This window comes from Eutrigla gurnardus (genome assembly GCF_963514095.1).
Source record: "Eutrigla gurnardus genome assembly, chromosome: 15".
Classification (NCBI taxonomy): Eukaryota; Metazoa; Chordata; class Actinopteri; order Perciformes; family Triglidae; genus Eutrigla; species Eutrigla gurnardus.
The window spans coordinates 17,901,237-17,915,617 of record NC_139938.1 but is presented as its reverse complement, the minus strand read 5'-3'; positions in this window follow the sequence as shown (position 1 = coordinate 17,915,617).

Genomic DNA, 14,381 nt, shown 5'->3' with positions numbered 1-14,381 from the left:
AGCTGTTGTTCCTGGAACCTGCTGGAGCCCAGATCTCCACATCTCAATATTCAGCACTATGCCTGTCTGGTGTGGTAGACCCTGGCCTCTACTCCTTTTCTTGTACTACCACGAGTAGTACCTCTGTGCTGTCCTTGAGACCAGCCTTATCCTTTCTAGCCACTGGTATGAGTTCTTTATATCAGCCACTTCTTTTACATGCAGGGTTAGTGAATCAATTTCACCTGCTTTGGTGCAAAAGCAATACAACCTCCCAGAAAGGGAATGGTTTTGCATGCGGTGACTTGCTTTCTCCTTCTCCTTCCTGACTGATTATTCTCTAGTTTTGTGTTCTGCCGGTCTTTGTCACTCCTTGTAGCATGAGGAGCATGAGGAGCATGAGGAGTTACCTGCAGCCCAATCAAGTTACACAGGTAGTCCGGCTATGAGAGAGCCTGCACGTTTGAATTTGTATGTTAGGACACAGGGTTGCACATTTTCCTGATCACTGATCCATGTACTCGATTTTGAAATCACACTCAAAGTTCTAAGTGTTTAAATGCTTCACTACATCCTACCTCCCTTCAACATCCCAGCCTGTCCCTCATTGCATGTTTTTTTTCCCCCTCATCCTTCTGGCTGTGAAGCGAATACCTGTCTCCACTCAGTTTGTCTGAGGTTCAGTGACGTCCTTAAATACCTGTTGTTGTATTTACATACACCCCATTCGGTCCGGGTGACTAAATCACTTACAGGAGCCGCGGAATAACAACCGTGCTTCGACAGTGACGAGCGGCTCATTGGAGGCTGCACGCAGGCAGTTACTCGCTGTTGTCGGAGGCACACACATGCTGCTGTCACCTCCGTCGGAGCGGATTTATACAGCGTGCTATATATTCCGATCAGGTTGCCTCCTCCAGGCACACGTCCAAAAGCACCTCGCACGGAAGCCAAACTGCTCTTCACCGACTCTTCAGCTGAGAGAAAGCCGTAAACAATGTCAGCCTGTTTTAGAGTTTACATTACATAACAAGGCCCATACTAGTATTGTTTTTTGTTTCCAATCCATTTACTACACATCAACTATTTACTGCTGTAATCTAGTTTTTAGTGTTATTCCACCCTTCAGGCATGGCCATTCTTTTCCATTTATTTTACAAAATTGCGAAAAACCCACTCACAGAGAAACTGGCTTGAGTTCAGTATTCTATCACAGTGAACACCGTGTCTGCAAAAGCAATAACCAGGACTCGGGGAGGGCCCAGAAGCACATTCTTCAGAGGGATCACATGCAGGCCCACTTTAGTCGATTGCTGCATGTCGGTTGGGTCACGCTAAATTGATGGAAATGAAGTACATCCACATTTGTGTTCAATGTTGTTTTACATCTTAGTTCTCATGATAGTTATGCTTGTTGTTCCTCCTTCACTTGTTAAAGAATAAAAGTGTGTATCATAGCCACAGGAGTGGAACTCACACAAGCCGAGAGCCTGCTAGCCGCTGCGTCTGAACCCGTTTAACCTTCATTCCGCTTCCCCGTGATCTCTGTGGTCAGAGATCTGTGTTTTAATACAGCCAAACTGACAATGTTCCGTTTCTGCAGTCTGACAGCGGAGCAAGTATATAAATTGATGGTTTTGCTGCGGAAACACAGAGGTTTTGGGAGTGAGGACAGGTTGCCATGACAATATCCTCTTTTATTTTTCATCAGAAACATGATATCATCAGATGCTGGGATGTAGTGCAGATTAATTTGCACTGCATTACCACGTTATTTTGACCAAAATAAAAGCTGACACGATGTCCACTGTGATGGATTACCTATCGCAAGCAAGTTTAAAGTCTCTTCAAGTTGATTTTGTTCAGTGAGTGAAGAGAGAGAATTGCATGTTTAGTAATCTAAGTAGCTATGCTATTGATGGACAGCACTGAAGTGGTACATGATTTGATCACCATCCCTTAAATGTTCAAAGTCCAGTCAACATTTATGTAAGTGGGACATTTTTTTTCATTCTATTACAAACTTTAAATGTACAAAGTTCTTCAGTACAGCAAAGGACCCTACTGGGTATGGCATGTGTTTACGATGACAGTTGGAAAATACCAATTAAATTCAGTCTTTTCTGTTCTGGATTGGAAGGTTTGAACCAGAAAGCTGTAATCTAAGCTTGAATTTGTATATGGGTGGAAACCCCAGATGATGATTCCCAACATTTTTTATATATAAAACTGATCTTTTCCTTTTCTTTTAGTAGCACTAAAAGCTCAAGATGTGGTCTTCACCAACACAAGCAGAAATACTTCTGATCACAAAATGAAATATAAAGGGAGTTTTGGTGAAGTCTAATCATTTCTCTTTTGCCACTGTGGATAGCTTTGGTCCACAACAGGTATCTTGAAATGGCCAGGTTTCCATCCGTTGCTATGGCCAACAGAGGAATAATATGGGGTATTTTACCTTTCAGGTAGTGTGCAATATCAGTAGGTTAATGTAAAAAAAGGAAATTGGAAAATGTAATGGGATCAGCAGCATATTTATGATGCCCAGAGGGTGGACCCCTAGCATTTTCAGCACTGCAGGAGCTCTATTGGCCTATGTCATGCTCTGCACACATGCATATCGTAATCAAATTTTTCATGTTCTTCGCTGAGCAAATTCATGCTACCAAGAGGATGAAACATGGAACATTTTTAGCACTGCAGGAGCTTCTAGCAGACACCATATGTCAAGCTCTAGACACATGTATAAGATTATCAAAAATGCCCTTTGCCCTCTGCAGGAGCTCATTATGTATATCATAATCAAATAGGCAGTTTGTCATGGTTTTTGCTGAGAAAATTCATGCTTCCCAGAGGATAAACCTTCATGATTTCTCTCCTGAAGCGCAAGTGTCTGGACATAATGTGTTATGCCTTTTAAATATCAAACAGTAGACATTAAACTCTTGGAAAGGAAAAGTCGTGCACTTGTGTGGCAGACAGAACAACTCGGGCTCTGAATCCTCTCAGCACATTGTGGAATGACATCTGGAAAATCAGGCCAAGCCGCAGAAGCAGCGACATTCTTCAGCTAACAGACAGATTTGTACAGGCAGGGCGGAGCGGGGATGGAACACTTCTGCACCCCTGAGATGGCCGATCATTTTAATTCCATTCCATCATGTTTTTAGTCGCATCTCATGGCATGTGGTGCACTCAATTCGAAATCTGAAGCATTTGTTCCAAAGCTCGAGGGGTTTCCTTTTTCTGATTGGATGATGACAACTAACCGAAAATCCACCTTCTCCCTTCTGTATATATTTCATCACTCTGGAAATCACTGCACTCCAGGAGGTATTTTGTTTTGTGATCAAGTGGTGTGACTTAATCTTTGTGTTCTCTCTGTAATCTCTGCGTGTCTACTTCAGTTGCTGATGCCCTACATTTCCCAGAGTGCCTTTCTCCAGTACCCCTTGATGTTGCATCCTTAGATTTCCTCACATTTTGTAAAAATTCTGGGTATTTTTCTTTGCATAATTGATGCATTTCATTGATCCACTGAATCCGCTGGGCGACATTTCCATGTGCTGTAACCCAGGCAACCCTGAGCCGATTCTGATCAATCCAAACGTTGACTTTCTCAAACCACAGTCACCCTTACACTCCATTCTTGATTCTCCATTTTAAATGTCTGCATCCTCATTTCCATCCTCTCATCCATCCACGGAGGTGCTCATCCCCACCAACTGTGATTGATTTCAGTGATTTTCAGGGGGAGGACAAAATGAAACATGGTAATCATTCTTTGAAAAAAGGTCATCACAGACATCTATGAAAGGGACAGAGACATCCCTTACAGACTACAGAACAGGTCGACAAAGTTATGTTGTTTTCATGTTCTTTTGTTATATTCTTGGGTTCCGTGATGAATGAGTTCTGTTGGAAAATTGCTAAACAAATTAAAGTTATTCAAATTGGAACATTGGACAGGGTGCTGGCAGCTAAATGTCTGGGATAATCAGAGCAATGTATTTTAGATTAAATGCTAGCCATCTAGAAAGGACGTATAAACAAAGCCCAACTATATACTGCAATGTTCAATACACCCTACAAACACACTGACCAGAACAATTCTATCTTATAAAGGCAAGGCACGTTTGTCTGTATAGCACCATTCAAAGCAATTCAAAGTGCAAAGATAAAATACCAAAATCGTGGGGTCCTAAAAAAATCAGAATAGCTAATATGACCAAAAACCAATGCAAAGATGTGACAGTGAGGGAAAGCGTAGAGGTTCACTGTGGTGCCTGCAAGTTGAATATCTTGACTTTCCATTAGATTTATTATGATTATGTTGTACAGTGGGGGGAAGGGTCAACAAAATTAACATTATCCGACTGGCCATTAATATTAAAAGAGAAATGTCTATGTAAATCTGGCCCATTACTTTTCCAGCAGCCTCTGCATCGACTGGAGTTATGGTCGATGGGAACATTTTGGTCCGACTGCGGCACGAGAGGAAAAGTCAAGGTGTCGCCAAAATCTACTGAGGACCTTAGATGTCATAAGCAAATTTCAAGGTTTGTGAATTGGAGTTCACAAATGATGCAGACACTCAGAATCTACATCACCAGACGCATCCAGATACACTTATAACAACATCTGATGCAGAAACCAGCCAAGCGAACATCATGCTCATGCAGATTGGATGGTAGATATTATGTACGCCTCAACACACTTTTGGAAAAGAAACATCACACCCTGCAGGTTCAAATGGCCTTTGAGAAAAGGATATACTTTATTATATTGTTGTTCACTTAAATTAAAACGCAGCTGCAGAAGAATGATAGAAAATAACATTCACTACTTGGTTAATTCAGTCACTGCAGGCGCAGAGGGTTTTCAGAAAACTCACCATCTGAACTCTAATTCAAGGAAAATCTCCACAAGGGAGAAGCAGTGGCTGTAAAACTCAAGCTTCCCTCCAACACACACCCTTCACTCTCAGTGCCTTGTCAGGCTAAATTGATGGATTGCTCTTTTAAACACCGGGGTTTAGATTACTCTAAACCTTTGAGCCAGGGCTGTGATAAAATAAGCCATTTCTTTTTTTCATACATTGTCTTTTATGGACACGACTTTAATGGAGTCGATACAGTAAATTTACCTGTGAAGCGCTGATGTCGAATGCAATTATTCTATTACTAAATTACTACCATTGTATTTGCAGTTGCTGTTGTTGAATTGTCACAGTCTCGGCTTTGTACCTAATTATTTCGTCCCTTTAAGTTTTTCATATTAGATTAATTTGATCCAATATTAATATCATAAGTACTGATACATGCAGGTTTAGTAGAACTGAGACAAATTCATTCCCATCACCAGTGGAAATGGTGGCTCTGTGTTAATATCCAGACTTTATATGGTAAACATGACCCAGTTACTTGAGTTTCAACCAGCCCATAAAATTAATTAATCCTTCATGGAGCAATTTTCATTGCAGACATTTAATCAAATACATAAAACACACACACATACACACACAAAGAGCAACCTTCAGAAGCTGCTTCCATGTTCAGCAGCATGAATCCCTACAGAAGCGTGAAGAGTGAAGAGCCTCTCTAACATCTCTGCCTCGCCTCCATTCAGTGTCCCCGAAACCCTGCGACTTGTCAGAGTAATTTTCTTCACTTGAAATTAGCTGCTTCTAATAAAATTATAATTCAGTTATTACAAGTGCAGTAACGCCTCAAGTGCTGCCCCTAAGCCCTGTCTGGCTTATGGGGGATGTAGCCGCCAGATGCACTTAAGCTTCATGCAAATGGATTTTAATTTGGGTGGAAATTGGTTCTGTTCATTAACGCGAGATTTACCCGAGCCGGGAATGGAATCTCGCCGTTTGTCTCCTCGCATTGACGTCAGCTCAGTTTGTGGAGCGTTGTGAAGGTCGATGAGGTCGCTCGACGATACTCATGGAGTCCTATGAAGTCAATAACTACATTTACACCAAATTACTTTCTGCAACAAAAAAAAACTTGCAGTTCCCTCTGTTCTCAGTAATGGGCCTGAAATCCATTTCAGGAAGGAGAAGAACTGCGACTGTTGAAAGTCACATTTCCCGGGAGAAATGGTATTAACACACAAACTTGTATCAGGATGCACTGATGCATGTTGGGTCTTTATTGATATGAAAAATAGACGCCAAACAGGTGCAATAGATGTATCTCATGTCAGTCTGACGGGCACGATACGATCTGTCACATCCAGACTTTTCTTTGCATAAACTCTAAGTGTTTACAAATATACAAACAACTCGCAGCACGAGCTGTCTTCTGTTTTTTACCCGCTGAAATATTAAATATTAGCACTAGTCCTCATGAATTTAAGATGAATTCTCACATCACCGCTGCTTTTTCCCCCCAAAAAAGCTGTCTGTATGTGTACTGAGAAAGGGACTCGGTGAGAGATCATTACTGTAACCTGATTCCGTCGCCGTGCGCGTCCTGTTCACGTGCACTTGAGCGTGCCGCTAACCCCCTGTGACATCATTCATTGTCACTATGCAAATCAAAGAGTGGCAGGGTTGTTTCTTGAATATATTCTTGAAACCTCATCTCTGCACCAGTTTTTTTTATCCAAACCAATCTTAGAATCCACTCCTAGAATTCCTGGAGTCAGTCAGTAGATGTTCTCTTCACAGAAATATTGACATGTTTCTCCTCCAGTAGTTGTGAATTTACTGTTGAAAGAGTTTGACCGGGACCTCCATGTAGATACCAACGATGTTCCGTCTATCGGTGAATTTGACTAAGCTGTAATCACTGTGTATAGCAAAGCACACATCGGCTGGTTTACTTCTGCTGTGTGAACCCCAAATAAACAAATTTGCTGTGATTTAATCGCATAGATGGATTAAAAGGAATGCCAAAATATCTACATAATGACGACAATTTGTAAAATAAAAAAGCCCAAAGTTACGTTTTGTCTGTCTGCAAGGCGACGAGTAAACAAAAGTTTTAAAAATTAGATTGGAGGTAGGCTATGCTAACACTGTAGCAGCTCTATCAACACCTAAAATCCCACCGTTTAGACGTAAATACAACAGCGACCTTGTTGTTTGTAGCAGTCTTTGGCTTATAGACGTACATTTATACACATCCCAGGTTCTATTGGAGAGCTCTGGCTTCGATAGTTTTTGTCTCGATTTCTGAATCAGTGAGGACAGGAGGCAAATCTCCACGCTGATATGCTTTTGATATGCTAATCCGCGTCAGGAGAATTCTCTCTGGAGTTCTCTCAAATTTTGACTTTTGTATCGTAGCACGTAACTGCGTAGTGTACCATAAGCGATCGCTGGAACTAAGAACCTATCAATTCAATCTGTGTCAGTGCGTACTGGTTTGAGGCATGTCAGATTGTGTGATGGATGCCCAGTAAGACACATCATTAAGCCGCGTCATCCATCCACACCACTAGAGAGAGAACACCGGTAGGTTACCATGTGGCACTCAGCACAGGTATGAACCATCCATCAATACAGCACAAGATGAATTTGTGTGTAAACCAGATACAAGACGTCACTTAAAAATGGCTCAACCCATAATTCATTTGTCGAATTTCAACGGGGAGAAAACAAGTTGTATCTGATCAATATGCATTCTGCTTTTCATGGGAAATCGGCTGGAAATCACCTGGAAGGAGTTTATTCTATCTGATTTCGGCTGACCTGCAGAAAAACAAAAAGGTTCGGAGTCCTTGAAGGAAGTTTATGATTTTATTATTTCTTTTCCAACTTGCAAAAAAAAAGAAAAAAAAAAAGTTTCTTTATGTAATTTTTTATTCAAAGCACAGCAGCTGCGTTGGTGGAGAATGATACAGTTTGTCAAACATTTGCAAACTTGAATATGTATCTAGTCAAGACGATAAAACAAGACATTCTGTTCCTCCCTCATGAGGGGAAACAATACCACATGTTATATTTCCTCCCAGAACAAGAAACTGTACATTCCTCAGCCGTACAAAGAGCCGAGGACTGTGCTCTTGTCCTTGTCCTCCTCACGGCGTCATTGTGCCGACGGATGCGCTTCTTCGTCTCGCTCTCGCAGTCGCATAATTTCTTTTTCCCGTGAGTCTTCAGCTCAGAATTGACAGAATGAATAGCTTCTATCACATGTTGCCATTCAATATGTTTTCCATTATGCGGCTGACGTGAACTATGACTGCTAAATAAATTATTTTTCTTTCCTACCTAAATCCCCAAAACTTTTTTCAGTTTCACGTTCTGTGAATTATTGATCATTATCATCTTTGTCTGAAGACCGGTACAACCAATAGGAAAATGAGCATCTCTACATCTATTCCAGTTCATTTGCCTGTGCTTATGCTTACGCACATGATTTCACAATGATTGAGATTCATAAAATATAAAAATGCTTTATCCATCAGATGCCTAGTGTTTGCTCTGTCCTGTCTTTGGTTAGTTCAATGTTTTGATATGTTACATGTTACAGTAAATTGTTATTTTAATGCATGCTGGTGGAAGGAACCATAGTTTCTTCATTCTGTATCGCTATCAAATATTGGTTATCCCAGCTAAGACAACACACGCTTCCTCCTCTTGTAAGTCTTGTGGCAGCTATTTCACCTCAGTGGTACAATACAAAATTGTGGTGTTGTTATGTCTCTATTTTGTGAAAAGTGTCATTCCTGTGTTTGCTCTAAAATAAGAGGAGCGGAGCTTTTTTTTACACTCCAAATCCCCGTATCAGCAACAATTTAGAAAAACTCTTAAAAGCATCGTCTTGGATTGAAAACAGCATCAAGACACGCCGATGGAAGGTTTGTTCATTATTAACTATATTTCTCCATTCAAACATCAAATCATCAGACTATACAGGTAAATATGATTGTCATGTAATACATTCATGCCATAACACAATATGATTTGACATCTTAACCAAACAGAGACATGTTACACACACCTCAGTACAGTACATGAATACTGTATTCGGTCGACAGTACACACACACACACACACACACACACACACTCAATCATGCACACTGACGATTATCTTGCATAAATGATATATACTGAAGCGGAACGTAAACACGGCCTGCCAGTTTTGTTAAAACTTGAAAAGAGGCCGTGAGTGAGGAGAGAGAGAGACTAAATAATAAATGAGGAAAGGCTTCTTGTTTATCAGCTCAGATCCAGAAAGCTTCACAATCCAAATCTGGATCCAGAAATACAGATATGAGGGCCGGGAAAGACATGATGTTATATCACACAACACAACGTTAAGGGAGACAATATCAACACACTGAAGCTGATTTTTTTTTCTATTTTGAAGCAATGTGCACCCTCAAGACCAGAGTCTATCAATGACATATAAGAGTCAACCTACAGAACGGAGTCATGTTTCCTATTAAATACCTCTAATTCCTATTAAATATGGCCTGAAAAGTCATGTTGCCCTTGAAACTTTTGAACCAGACTTTTCACCTCTTATCTCAGACATCAATCACATGTTATTAAAGGGACATCAGGGTTCATCACTTAGCAGTTACTGGAGCCACAAAAAACATATTTGCTGTATGCAGTAGGACAGGCTGAGCTTGATAGGCTTTAACCTGCAACAGACACCTACCTTCAAGTGAGTTATAGCGTTTATCAATGGTGAGTGTCCAGACTCTCTGTGCAAATGAAATGAAGTAGAGTCTGGTAGGCTAGTTAAAATATGACTCCTGTATCAGTTCCATTTTGGAGGGAGGAGCTGTAGGATGGCAGGAGAATTGCCAAGAAGATCATTCACATCTAATGCCAGAGACCACTCATAACAAAGATTATGAAGAATTTAACGGTTTTAAATGGTCGCACTCTCTCCTCTCAGGTCCTCCATGTTATTGTGACAGTTAATGGAGGAAATGTTTTATGTGACACTTTATGTGTGTGATTACTCTACGGTGCCATTTCTCAAGGGGGATCCCCCCCATATATCACCATCTGTTATCATTCCTTAGATCACATGACGACATCATAATCCACTCCGTGACAAAAATGTGATGACAAACTGATAAAACGTTCCCCCAGTTTGGCAGCAGACTACCTGCGGCTAACATAACAGAGGCTTTCATTGTGCAAACTTATCCGCAGGCAGGAATCCAAGGTCCGTCTAAATATTCTTTCCCCCCCTATGAATCTTCCACAGGGGTGTGCAAATATTCATACAAAATCTGTTTTTCATATCATTTCCTCAGGTGCTAAATTTTTGTGTTTGGTGTGAAACGGCCTTGAGACTGTGAGATTTAAAGGATAGTATGATCTATCTTTGAAACTTCATTGCAAGGCAAGGCAACTTTATTTGTATAGCACCTTTCATACACAAGGCAGACTCAAAGTGCTTCACATCATAACATGTCATACAAAGTGAAAAAATAGAAGAATTAAAAGAAGACAAAAAGACAAAGAGAATAAAAACACTATTTGCAATACAATGGACAATAAAAAACAGTGCAGACAACAAAATATTTTGCAGAAAGCTATGGTGAACATAAAAGTTTTCACTCTCGTCTTATGGGTCAGTACCCCAAAGATTGCATAGGCTGATTGTTTTGGAAATGTAATGCATGAGCAGTTAAACAGTATCAAGGAGAAAATTAATCCATAGTGACAAACGTTTCATCTGGTCGTCCTGCAAAATCAACCACAACATGTTCTGTTATGTTAATATAATTAAAAGATTATATTGTTAATAGCTAATTATGAAGAAATTGTGTTTTAAAGCATATGTCAGGGTTCGGCTCATTAGATAACAAATGTTATAAAGTAGCAAATTTGAAAGTAGCAAATGTGCTACTTTATAAAGTTCTGATGTATTAATTAGAAAAATAAATGTGACATTCATGGGATTTTAGCTAGCATAAATGCCGGTTGTTGGTTTTCTATTATTCCATCTAAAACTATCCACATATTTCATTTGGCTCCTACAAATAAGAAATAACTGTCAAAGATGCTTCTTCCTGCCTCATGCGAGCGGCAGCTGTCATTGTTTTTTATCCACCCGTTCCATCGACCTGCTTCATTAAAGCTTTCATTCCAGTAGACGGGGAATTGAAAATACTCCGGCACTCAACATCTATTCACTCTGATTAAAAAAGAACTAGCTGCCATTTATTGACGTTTTTCCCCCAGGTGCCCTTGGAACTTTTATCAAGCTCTTTACCAATTAATTTTGCGTAATTGAAAACACAACAAATGGACGGTTGGTGTTAACACACAGTCGCAGACATACCTGACTAAATCCTGATGTGCTGAATGCAGCCAAGTTTGAAATTCAAAAACCTTCATCTAAGGTTCTGCTCAGAGGCGGCTGCAAAACTAGCCTCATTAGTCATAAAGCAACTGGAATTTTAATTTAATGAATGACATTGTCAGCTCCGCATTAAGTCGGAGAGCTCGTCTGCGGATTGATTTACTCGGTCACTCCCTTGTAAAGCTGCTGAGGTTTACTAAAAGCTGTCACCTCACAATGCAGAATGTTTTTAATAGAGCTGTTTTCTGGCATCGCCATTGTTTTGAGTAATAGATGAGGGGAGCTATGGGTCTGAGTGGCAGTACCCCAAAGAGGCCAACAGGGGGCGACTCTTATGGTTGAAAAAACATCATAGAGAAGTGAAAATTACCCTATATCTCACTTCATTTGTTTACCTTGTAAATAAAGTTTATGGCTTCAATTGCCAGATTGAAGTTTTTCGTCAATGTTTTCAGTTCATGAAAGTTAATTTTAACATTTAGGTCGGCTGTACTTGCTGTTCTACTTCCTCCAATCTCCTTTGTCGCTTCTGTTTGCAAAACACTGTTGTTGACGGTTCCGGAAGCCAAACAAACCAGCTATAGAGTTAGCACGTTGCTAACTAACGATCTGTTACTTCCCCTCGTAGATATGCAGGTAACTAGATATGTAGTTTGAATCCCTCTTCCCGCTTGCTTATCGGTGCAGGGGAACAGGCTTGATGTGGATTTTTGGCAGATCTTGATCTCGAAAAACTTTTTACAGATGTTTTTCCAGTTGCCGACTTCTGGTGCAACAGGAAGTTCCTTACCAGACTTGAGCAAATAACCTCCATATGGCGGAGGTCAAGCTTCAGAGTCTACAGCTCCAACAACTTTGCTTTGACATTGTTGAAAATATCACGTAATCTTTGGTACCATGATCAAGTAAAAACAAGGGTAATAGCTTTATTTCTTCAACTTTCATCATATCCGTAGAAGAGCAGAGTTTGCAAAAACTTCCGTGATCCTGTTCAAACTTGATCTCTAATGTATTCAGGTTTCTCACGACGCGGCGTGCAATCCATCATTAAAACAATGGGCCCTAAAAGTGCATTCATTCATTGTGCTGTAGGAATAATGTTACAGTGGAAATATGATTATCTCATCAGAATTCTTGGTGAATGCCCAATCTGAAAAGAGAGGCCACATTAATCAAGTAGAGCAGAGATGAGATGTGTGAAGCCCTCCGCCCCTCTCGTAACCCTCTCACACTCTTTCTTCTTCAGCCTCCCTTCCACCCTGAATGTGAATAAGGCAGGTTTGTGACATTTGTTAACTCTAACTGACGAGTTCAACAGAGCATACCGAACATAATTCCATCCATTTTGGATGTCAGCACCATCGTTAGCACCAGCAGCTCACTTGTTGATTTCTCCAGCAGACCCTTACCTTAGTGTAGCTCTTCCTCGGGGATCTCCATGCTGCCAGTTCTGCTGGCAAATATAAAATATAAAACACTGTGTTCGGATTCAGTTTTCTAGACTTTTGAATATTCGCCAAACTCTAATTAGTCCATAACTAAAACATACTGTTTGTGTTAGTTTACAGGGTAAATTATAGTCTACATTTTTGTTGCAGTAATTTGCAAATGTCTAGTCTTTGAAAACACCAAACAGATGTTATGAATTCATTAATTTCACCTGGATAATCGGGACACAATGTAATCATTCTACCTGGTCAAACGTGATTACTGATGCATTTAAATAGGAATAAACAGAGGATTGTGTCTGAAAACAAATTATTCCAACTTAATGGTCCACAGTGTATATTCATGCTTAATATTTGGATCCAATTAAAACTGGAGCACTAGGGGAAAGCAACAGAAATTGTTTTAGATGTAAATACATGTTTTAAATGTCTTAGCAATGTTTGCATATTATTTAACACATATAGTGTTTGGCATTTCCTCATGAACACATTTTTTTAGATATTAATATCATTTCCAAAAAAATGATATTAATATCTAGATTCTAAAAATATGCTGTACATACGTTTTCTCTCAAAACCATGGTCATCACGACGCCATAATGTCCTGCTTGAACAAATAAAGTAGCGTAAATGAATGAAATAACCTGAACAATGTGAAATAAATGAATTCATAGTGGTCACCAATATCACTCTGGCTATATATTTCATCTGCTTTCTGATCTCTCATGTGCAGCGGCGAGAGGAATAGCAGGAGCACCAACAGTAAAGAACAAAGAGGGAATGAAGCTGCATATAGATTCCCACGCAGGACCCCCCGCCTGCACCGAGAACCCAGTGGCATGTAGTCGTATTGTCACCGGGCTGCTCCACGTCGTGCCCGGATCGATGTGAAGCTGTGGACCGCACAAAGAGAGAGCAGCATGCTCAGCAAAGTTTCCCTGAGAGGGCTCTTCTTCCCTCGGCCCCGCTGACTGCTTTCTCGGTGACTCAGAGCATCACAGCAGGAAGTGAAGGCAGAGAAGGAGCGGGAGTTTCTTAGATAAAGGATTGTGGAGCTGTGCACCACACCAGAGACCCACCAGTGCTGTTATTTTTTTTTTACAGACAACAAAAGGGGATTTTTTAGCTCTGAGCTGAGTCGCAAAACAAAAGCACTAAGACTATATTTTATTTTTCGCAGTACAAGTTCAACAGTGTTGCCTGTTATCTATTTCCTGTTTTATTTTGAAAGTTCACTCTCCTCATGTGTCATGTTTGGTTTTACTTTTCTTGTCTTTTCCTGCCACCTGTGTATCATTAGTTAATTATCCTCCATGTGCATTTATTCTGTGTGTTTTCCCTCTTTCAGATGTCAGGCCGTGTTTCATAGACAGGCTTCGTAAAAACTTTAGATGAAGAAAACTGGGTTTCCAGTTCCAGAAAAAGAGCTGACTGACTTCTTCAACAAACCTCGTCCCTCTTAGACCCAGACATGCTGTTTCATGTCATCATTCATTTAGTTACTCAGGGAATTTTAGAGTTAGGCTACATGCTCTTTTTTTAAATAGAAAATATATAATGATCTGACTATGAATGCGCTGTCACTGACAGAACATGAGTTTTATGATTTTATTTTTAAACATCTGTGATTTATATTTTTCCCCTGCCTTAGCTGACTCTTT